Source organism: Mirounga leonina, unplaced genomic scaffold, assembly GCF_011800145.1.
Source record: "Mirounga leonina isolate KUSES-001 unplaced genomic scaffold, KU_Mleo_1.0 Mir_125, whole genome shotgun sequence".
NCBI classification, from domain to species: domain Eukaryota; kingdom Metazoa; phylum Chordata; class Mammalia; order Carnivora; family Phocidae; genus Mirounga; species Mirounga leonina.
The window spans coordinates 75,748,950-75,758,815 of record NW_023270305.1 but is presented as its reverse complement, the minus strand read 5'-3'; the positions used below and the strand labels follow the sequence as shown (position 1 = coordinate 75,758,815).

The 9,866-nt window shown below is 40.6% G+C and overlaps 1 pseudogene; it reads left to right on the top strand.

Annotated features, from left to right (window-relative positions):
• The first annotated feature begins 8,598 nt into the window (after positions 1 to 8,598).
• Positions 8,599 to 9,656, top strand: LOC118007481 (annotated as a pseudogene).
• The last annotated feature ends 210 nt before the right edge of the window (positions 9,657 to 9,866 follow it).

Genomic DNA, 9,866 nt, shown 5'->3' with positions numbered 1-9,866 from the left:
CCTGACTTGTTAATTTTAGCCATTCTGACTGGTGTGAGGTGGTATCTCATTGAGGTTTTGATTTGGATTTCCCTGATGCTGAGCGATATTGAGCACTTTTTCATGTGTCTGTTGGCCATTTGGATGTCTTCTTTGGAAAAATGTCTGTTCATGTCTTCTGCCCATTTCTTGATTGGATTCTTTGTTCTTTGGGTGTTGAGTTTGATGAGTTCTTTATAGATTTTGGATACTAGTCCTTTATCTGATATGTCATTTGCAAATATCTTCTCCTATTCTGTCAGTTGTCTTTTGGTTTTGTTGACTGTTTCCTTTGTTTTGCAAAAGCTTTTTATCTTGATGAAGTCCCAATAGTTCATTTTTGCCCTTGCTTCCCTTGCCTTTGGCGATGTTTCTAGGAAGAATTTGCTTCGGCTGAGGTCAAAGAGGTTGCTGCCTGTGTTCTCCTTTAGGATTTGGATGGATTCCTGTCTCACATTGAGGTCTTTCAACCATTTGGAGTCTATTTTTGTGTGTGGTGTAAGGAAATGGTCCAGTTTCATTCTTCTGCATGTGGCTATCCAATTTTCCGAACACCATTTGTTGAAGAGACTGTCTTTGTTCCATTGGACATTCTTTCCTGCTTTGTCAAAGATGAGTTGACCATAGAGTTGAGGGTCCATTTCTGGGCTCTCTATTCTGATCCACTGATCTATGTGTCTGTTTTTGTGCCAGTACCATGCTGTCTTGATGATGACAGCTTTGTAATAGAGCTGGAAGTCCGGAATTGTGATGCCACCAGCTTTGCTTTTCTTTTTCAACATTCCTCTGGCTATGCGGGGTCTTTTCTGGTTCCATACAAATTTTAGGATTATTTGTTCCATTTCTTTGAAAAAAGTGGATGGTATTTTGATGGGGATTGCATTGAATGTGTAGATTGCTCTAGGTAGCATTGACATCTTCACAATATTTGTTCTTCCAATCCATGAGCATGGAACGTTTTTCCATTTCTTTGTGTCTTCCTCAATTTCCTTCATGAGTATTTTATAGTTTTCTGAGTACAGATCCTTTGTCTCTTTGGTTAGATTAATTCCTAGGTATCTTATGGTTTGGGGTGCAATTGTAAATGGGATTGACTCCTTAATTTCTCTTTCTTCTGTCTTGTTGTTGGTGTATAGGAATGCCACTGACTTCTGTGCATTGATTTTATATCCTGCCACTTTACTGAATTCGTGTATGAGTTCTAGCAGTTTTGGGGTGGAGTCTTTTGGGTTTTCCACATAAAGTATCATATCATCTGCAAAGAGTGAGAGTTTGACTTCTTCTTTGCCAATTTGGATGCCTTTGATTTCTTTTTGTTGTCTGATTGCTGTGGCTAGGACTTCCAATACTATGTTGAATAGCAGTGGTGATAGTGGACATCCCTGCCGCGTTCCTGACCTTAGGGGGAAAGCTCTCAGTTTTTCCCCATTGAGAATGATATTCGCTGTAGGTTTTTCATAGATGGCTTTTATGATATTGAGGTATGTACCCTCGATCCCTATACTCTGAAGAGTTTTGATCAAGAAAGGATGCTGTACTTTGTCAAAAGCTTTTTCTGCATCTATTGAGAGGATCATATGATTCTTATTCTTTCTTTTGTTAATGTATTGTATCACGTTGATTGATTTGCGGATGTTGAACCAACCTTGCAGCCCAGGGATAAATCCCACTTGGTCATGGTGAATAATCCTTTTAATGTACTGTTGATCCTATTGGCTAGTATTTTGGTGAGAATTTTTGCATCCATGTTCATCAGGGATATTGGTCTGTAATTCTCCTTTTTGATGGGGTCTTTGTCTGGTTTTGGGATCAAGGTAATGCTGACCTCATAAAATGAGTTTGGAAGTTTTCCTTCCATTTCTATTTTTTGGAACAGTTTCAGAAGAATAGGTATTAATTCTTCTTGAAATGTTTGGTAGAATTCCCCTGGGAAGCCATCTGGCCCTGGGCTTTGGTTTTTTGGGAGATTTTTGATGACTGCTTCAATTTCCTTAGTGGTTATAGGTCTGTTCAGGTTTTCTATTTCATCCTGGTTCAGTTTTGGTAGTTGATACATCTCTAGGAATGCATCCATTTCTTCCAGGTTATCTAATTTGCTGGCATAGAGTTGCTCATAATATGTTCTTATAATTGTTTGTATTTCTTTGGTGTTGGTTGTGATCGCTCCTCTTTCATTCATGATTTTGTTGATTTGGGTCATTTCTCTTTTCTTTTTGATAAGTCTGGCCAGGGGTTTATCAATCTTGTTAATTCTTTCAAAGAACCAGCTCCTAGTTTCGTTGATCTGTTCTACTGTTCTTTTAGTTTCTATTTCATTGATTTCTGCTCTGATCTTTATTATTTCTCTTCTCCTGCTGGGTTTAGGCTTTATTTGCTGTTCTTTCTCCAGCTCCTTTAGGTGTAGGGTTAGGTTGTGTACTTGAGACCTTTCTTGTTTCTTGAGAAAGGCTTGTATTGCTATATACTTTCCTCTTAGGACTGCCTTTGCTGCATCCCAAAGATTTTGAACAATTGTGTTTTCATTTTCATTGGTTTCCATGTATTTTTTAAATTCTTCTTTAATTTCCTGATTGATCCATTCATTCTTCAGTAGGATGCTCTTTAGCCTCCATGTATTTGAGTTCTTTCCGACTTTCCTCTTGTGATTGAGTTCTAGTTTCAAAGCATTGTGGTCTGAAAATAGGCAGGGAATGATTCCAATCTTTTGGTACCGGTTGAGACCTGATTTATGACCTAGGATGTGATCTATTCTGGAGAATGTTCCATGGGCACTAGAGAAGAATGTGTATTCCGTTGCTTTGGGGTGGAATGTTCTGAATATGTCTGTGAAGTCCATTTGGTCCAGTGTGTCATTTAAAGTCTTTATTTCCTTGTTGATCTTTTGCTTAGACGATCTGTCCATTTCAGTGAGGGGGGTGTTAAAGTCCCCCACTATTATTGTATTGTTGTCGATGTGTTTCTTTGCTTTTGTTATTAATTGCCTTATATAATTGGCTGCTCCCATGTTAGGGGCATAGATATTTACAATTGCTAGATCTTCTTGTTGGATAGATCCTTTAAGTAGGATATAATGTCCTTCCTCGTCTATTATTACAGTCTTTGGTTTAAAATCTAATTTGTCTGATAGAAGGATTGCCACCCCAGCTTTCTTTTGGTGTCCATTAGCATGGTAAATGGTTTTCCACCCCCTCACTTTCAATCTGGGGGTGTCTTTGGTTCTAAAATGAGTCTCTTGCAGACAGCATATCGATGGGTCTTGTTTTTTAATCCAGTCTGATAGCCTGTGTCTTTTGATTGGGGCATTTAGCCCATTCACATTCGGGGTGACTATTGAAAGATCGGAATTTAGTGCCATTGTATTGCCTGTAAGGTGACTCTTACTGTATATTGTCTGTGTTCCTTTCTGGTCTATGTTGCTTTTAGGCTCTCTCTTTGCTTAGAGGACCCCTTTCAATATTTCTTGTAGAGCTGGGTTCGTGTTTGCAAATTCCTTTATTTTGTTTGTCCTGGAAGCTTTTTATCTCACCTTCTATTTTCAATGACAGCCTAGCTGGATATAGTATTCTTGGCTGCATATTTTTCTCATTTAGTGCTCTGAAGATATCATGCCAGTCCTTTCTAGCCTGCCAGGTTTCTGTGGATAGGTCTGTTGCCAATCTAATGTTTCTACCATGGTAGGTTACCTATCTCTTCTCCCGAGCTGCTTTCAGGATTTTCTCTCTGTCTCTGAGACTTGTAAGTTTTACTATTAGATGTTGGGGTGTTGACCTATTTTTACTGATTTTGAGAGGGGTTCTCTGTGCCTCCTGGATTTTGATGCCTGTTTCCTTCCCCAAATTAGGGAAGTTCTCTGCTATAATTTGCTCTAATATACCTTCTGCCCCTCTCTCTCTTTCTTCTTCTTCTGGGATCCCAATTATTCTAATGTTGTTTTGTCTTATGGTATCGCTTAGCCCTCGAATTCTGCCCTCGTGATCCATATCTCTTTTTCTCAGCTTCTTTATTTTCCATCATTTGGTCTTCTATGTCACTGATTCTCTCTTCTGCCTCGTTTATCCTAGCAGCTAGTGCCCCCATTTTTGATTGCACCTCATTAATAGCCTTTTTGATTTCGAGTGGTTAGATTTTAGTTCTTTTACTTCTCCAGAAAGGGTTTCTCTAATAACTTCCATGCTTTTTTCAAGCCCAGCTAGTATCTTTAAAGTGATGATTCTGAACTCTAGATCTGACATCATACTAGTGTCCGTATTGAATAGGTCCCTGGCAGTCGGTACTACCTCTTGTTCTTTTTGTTGAGGTGATTTTTTCCATCTTCTCATTTTGTCCAGAGGAGAATAGATGAATGAGAGAACAAAATGCTAACACGGTAACAGCATCTGCAGAAAATATACTCTAAACAAATCAGAAAAGACCTGAAGCTGGGGGAAAAGGAAGGGAAAGAAAGAAAAAAGAAAAAGAAAAAGAAAAAGAAAAAGATAAAAACAAACAAAAACAGGACAAAACAAAACAAAAAAAACCAGAATATGATAAAATATGATCAGGCTGGTGCATAGATCAGTGCCACATGCTAGATTTTGGGTGTATTTTGGACTATTAGAAGAAAGTGTCTCCCAAAATTTTAAAGAAAGAAAAACTTATATATGTACAAAAATAATGGTTGATATGATGAAGGGATGGAATATGACTGTAAAGATGAAAATTATAAAAAATTTTATAAAAGGAATTGATAAGAAGTTGTTTGAAAAAAGAAAGAAGAAGATTTTAAAAAAAAGAAAAAAAAGGGAGAGAATGTGATCAGGCAGAAGAGTAGAACAAAGCCATACACTAGAGATTTAGGGTATATTTTGATCTGTTAGAAGAAACTGTATCTCAAAATTTTAAAGAGAACAACTTACATATATATGCCAAAAATAAGGGTAACTACTATGAAGGGGTAGAATATGACTCTAAAAATGAAAAATAAAAATGTTTTTTTAAAAAAGGGATTGATAAGATGTTGGTTGAAAAAGGGAAAAAGAAAAATTAAAAAAAAAAGTTAAAAAAATTAACTTTGAAAGACTAAAGAATCATGGGAAAAAAGCCATGGATTCTATGTGCAGTATTCCGCTAGCACTGGAGTTCTGCCGTTCTCATTGATTGGTAAACTTGGTCTTGGCTGGCTGTTCTTGCTGATCTTCTGGGGGAGGGGCCTGTTGCCCTGGTTCCCAAACGTCTTTGCCAGTGGCGGAACCGCCCCACCCTTGCTGGTCCGGGCTAAGTAATCTGCTCGGATTTGCTCTCAGGAACTTTTGTTCCCTGCAAACTTTCCGTACAGCCTTGGAGGCCGAGAGTGAAAATGGTGGCCTCCCAATCTCCACCTGGAGGAGCCGAGAACTTGGGGCCCCACTCCTCAGTGAGCCCCCAGAGAAAAGCAGTCACTCACTCCCGTCTCCCTAGTCTCCAGCCGCACTCCGTGCTCACCCGGCCTGTGACCGAGCATTTCTATCTCTGGCTCCCGACTAGGTGTGGAGTCTCCAAACCCAGCAGATCCCTGCGGTGGACTCCCGCGCCGCTCCTCCCGGGGGAGGAAGGTGAGTCTCCCTGGATCTGCCGCTTGTTGGGTCCCTACTGGAGGAGCAGTGGCCCAACTGTGCTGCGGATCATGGTTTATGACAACCCCGAGCTGAGAGCCCGCACCTCGGTCCATCTCTGCAGCCGGCTTACCAACTCTGATACCTGGGAGCTCTGCCGCACTCAGGCACCCCTGGTCTTCCTGTGACCCCGAGGGTCCTGAGACCCCACTGTCCCGTGAGAGTTCCACCCCCTACTTAGCCAGTGGAGTGACATCCCTCAGCAGAGCAGACTTCTAAAAGTTGGCTCTATCACCTGCCAGAAGCGGCCGAAGGAGGCCCCCTCCCCTGTCATCTATCCTCCTGAATATCCTCGAATCCGAGGCTATCCCGAATAGCCTTGGATTCACTTCTCTGCACATCCTACCTTCCAGAAAGTGGTCGCTTTTCTGTTCAGAGAGTTGTTGCTATTCTTTTCTTTGATCTCCTGTTGAGTTTGTAGGTGTTCAGAATGGTTTGATCCCTATCCAGCTGAATTCCTGAGACCAGATGAAATCCAGGTCTCCTACTCCTCCGCCATCTTGCTCCGCCCCCTTAAATAAAATCAGAACTCTGTTTGCTTTAACTCAGTTCTTTAATCATTCTTCCACATACTTTTGTATCAGTAGTTCATTTGTTTTTATTTCTGAGTAAGATTCCTTGGTATAGAGGTTTATCCATTCACTAGTTAATGGACACTTGGGTTGTATCCAGTTTGGGGTCATTTATAAATATAGTGCAAGGTCTTGTGCAGACATATGCTCCATTTCTCCTGATTAGATAAATATCTAAGAGTGGAATAGCTGGATCATAGGGTAGATGTATGTTTAACTTTTTAAGAAAGTGAGCGTTGCTCTGGATCCTTGCCAACACTTGGTGTAGTCAGTCTCTTTATGGTTAGCTATGTGGTGGGTATGAAGGTGTGTCTCATGGTTTTAATTTGCAATTCTCTAAAAACTAATGATATGGAGCATCTTTTCATGTGCTTATTAGCCATCTATGTGTTCTTCTGTTCTAATCTTTGCCCACTTAAAAAATTGGCTTGTCTTATTCTTGAGTTATGAGGTCTTTATCCTTTATCCTTTGTAGGATATATGTTTTGCAAATAATTTCTTACAGTACATGGCTTGCTTTTTCATTTTCTTAATATTGCCTTTAAGAAGAACAAAAGCTTTTCATGTCAATGAAGTCCAATTGTTTTGATTTTTCCTTTTATAATTCATATTTTTAGTGTCATATTTAAGAACTCCTTGTTGAACCCAAGGTCACTAGGTTTTTTCTTATTTCTTATTCTGGATATGTTTTAGTTTTTGCTCTTATGTGTAAATATATGATTTCAAGTTAATATTTTTATATGGTGTGACATAAAGATTGAGGCTATTTTCTGCATATGGCTATCCAATTATTCTAGCACCATTTGGTGAAAAGATTATCTTTTTGTTGACGAATTGCCTTGGCACTTTTGTTGAAAATAAATCTACCATATATATTTAATTCTATTTCTAGAATCTCTATTTCATTGATCTATTTGTCTAACACCAATACCATACTATCTTTTAGTGACTTATTATAAAGATTAAAAACAGATAATTTAAGGGGTGCCTGGGTGGCTCAGTTGGTTGGGTATCTGACTTTTTTTTTTAAAGATTTTATTTATTTTTCAACAGAGAGAGAGACAGCGAGAGAGGGAACACAAGCAGGGGTAGTGGGAAAGGGAGAAGCAGGCTTCTCGCTGAGCGGGGAGCCCGATGTGGGACTCGATCCCAGGACCCTGGGATCATGACCTGAGCTGAAGGCAGACTCTTAACGACTGAGCCATCCAGGTGCCCGGTATCTGACTCTTGATTTTGGCCCAAGTCATGATCTCAGAGTTGTGAGATTTGAGCCTTATATCAGGCTCTGCGCTGAGCATGGAGACTGCTTGGGATTCTCTCTCTCCTTCTCCCTCTGCCCCTCCCTGCTGGTGTGCTCTCTCTCTCTAAAAATAAATAAATTAATTCTAAAAAAACCCCAGATAATTTAGGTCCTTTATCTTTGCTCATCTTTTCCAATATCATTTTGGTTATTCCAGGTCCAATGAATTCTAGGACACCCACTCGAGCTTCAGTGTCCAGGGTCTTTGTTGGGTCTTCATCACATAGGCATGATTAATTGATTGTCATGTGATTGACCTCAATCTTCAGGCCAACTGTGTGACCACATCCAGAAGGAAGGAGGTCAAGATTTGGGAAAAGGGGGCAAATAAAAGGAATGCTAGTTGGATGGTGAAAATCTAGACACCACTTGGGAAACAGAGACTGATTGAAATCCAGAGTGGCCGAGTGGTCAAAAAAGGCTTTTACCATCTTATACTGTTGGTGGGAATGCTAACTGGTGTGGCCACAGTGAAAAGAGTATGGAGTTTTCTCAGAAAGTTAAAAATAGAACTACCCTACAATGCAGTCCTACTAGGTATTTACCTGAAGAATGTAAATGTACTAATTCGGGGTGCCTGGAATGCTCAGTCATTTAAGTGTCTGACTCTTGGTTTCCATTCAGGTCATGATCTCAGGGTCCTGAGATCAAGACCCACGTTTGGCATTGTGCTCAGCATGGAGTCTGCTTGTCCCTCTCCCTCTGCTCCTCCCCCTGCTCTCTCTCTCATAAATAAATTAAATCTTTAAAAATAAAGAATACAAAAATATTAATTCAAATGGATACATGCACCCTGATGTTTATAGCAACATTATCTACAATAGCCAAATCATGGAGCAGCTTAAGCGTCCATCAACAGATGAATGGATAAAGAAGATGTGGTCCTTTCTGCCTGTGGATGCCATGGAGTAAGCATTGTTAAAGTCTCCCCTCCTACTGCAGTCACATCTAAGTCAGAGTCTCTCAAAGAGCCTGAACAGCTGCGGAAGCTCTTCATCAGAGGTTTAAGCTTGAAACAACCCATGAGAGTCTGAGGAGCCATTTTAAGCAATGGGGAACACTTACGGACTATGTGGTAATGAGAGATCCAAACACCAAACACTCCAGATGCTTTGGGTTTGTCAAGTATGCCACTGTGGAGAAGGTGGATGCGGCCACGAATGCAAGGCCACACAAGGTGGATGGAAGACTTGTGGAACCAAAAAGGGCAGTCTCAAGATTCTTTTTATTTAAAAAATTTTTTTAATCTTTTAAATTTTTTAAAGATTTTATATATTTATTTGAAAGAGAAAGAGAATGAGAGAGAGAGCATGAAGGGGGGAGGATCAAAGGGAGAAGCAGACTCCCTGCTGAGCAGGGAGCCTGATGTGGGACTCGATCCTGGAACTCCAGGATCATGACCTGAACCGAAGACAGTCACTTAACCAACTGAGCCACCCAGGCACACTCAAGAGAATATTCTTAAAGACCTGGTACCCACTTAACTGAAAAAGATTTTTGTTGGTGGCATTAAAGAAGACTCTGAAGGATGTCATCTAAGAGATTGTTTTGAATAGTATGGGAAAATTAAAGTGACTGAAATCATGACTGACCAAGGCAGTGGCAAGAAGAGTGGTTTTGCTTTTTTAACATTTGATGACCATGACTCTGTAGACAAGATTGTCATTCAAAAAGCCCATACTGTGAATGGCCACGACAGTGAAGTAAGGAAAGCCCTGTCTAAGCAAGAGATGGCTGGGGCTTCCTCCAGCCAAAGAGGTTGAAGTGGTTCTGGAAACTCTGGTGGTGGTCGTGGAGGTGGTTGGGTGGGAATGACAATTTTGGTCATGGAGGGAACTTCAGTGAGCAAGGTGGCTTTGGTGGCAGTCTAAGTGGTGGCAGATATGGTGGCAGCGGGGATGGCTATAATGGGTTTGGTAATGATGGAAGCAACTTTGGAGGTGGTGGAAGCTATGATGATTTTGGCAACTACAACAATCAATCCTCAAATTTTGGACCCATGATCAGAAGAAATTTTGGAGGCAGAGCTCTGACCCCTACAGTGGTGGAGGCCAATACCTTGCCAAACCACGAAACCAAGGTGGCTGTGGCAGTTCCAGCAGCAGCAGTAGCTACAACAGTGGCAGGAGGTTTTAATCACTGCCAGGAACCAAAGCTTAGCAGGAGAGGAGAGCCAGAGAAGGGACAGAAAAGCTATTGGTTATGATGGATTTGGACCTCAGCCAAGCACAGTGAGGGCAGGGCCGAGCTGCTACAAAAAAGACAGATTTGAGAATACTCACATGCTCCAGCAAAAAACTTGAGGACTGGATTTGTGACTAATTGTATAACAAGTTATTTTAGTTT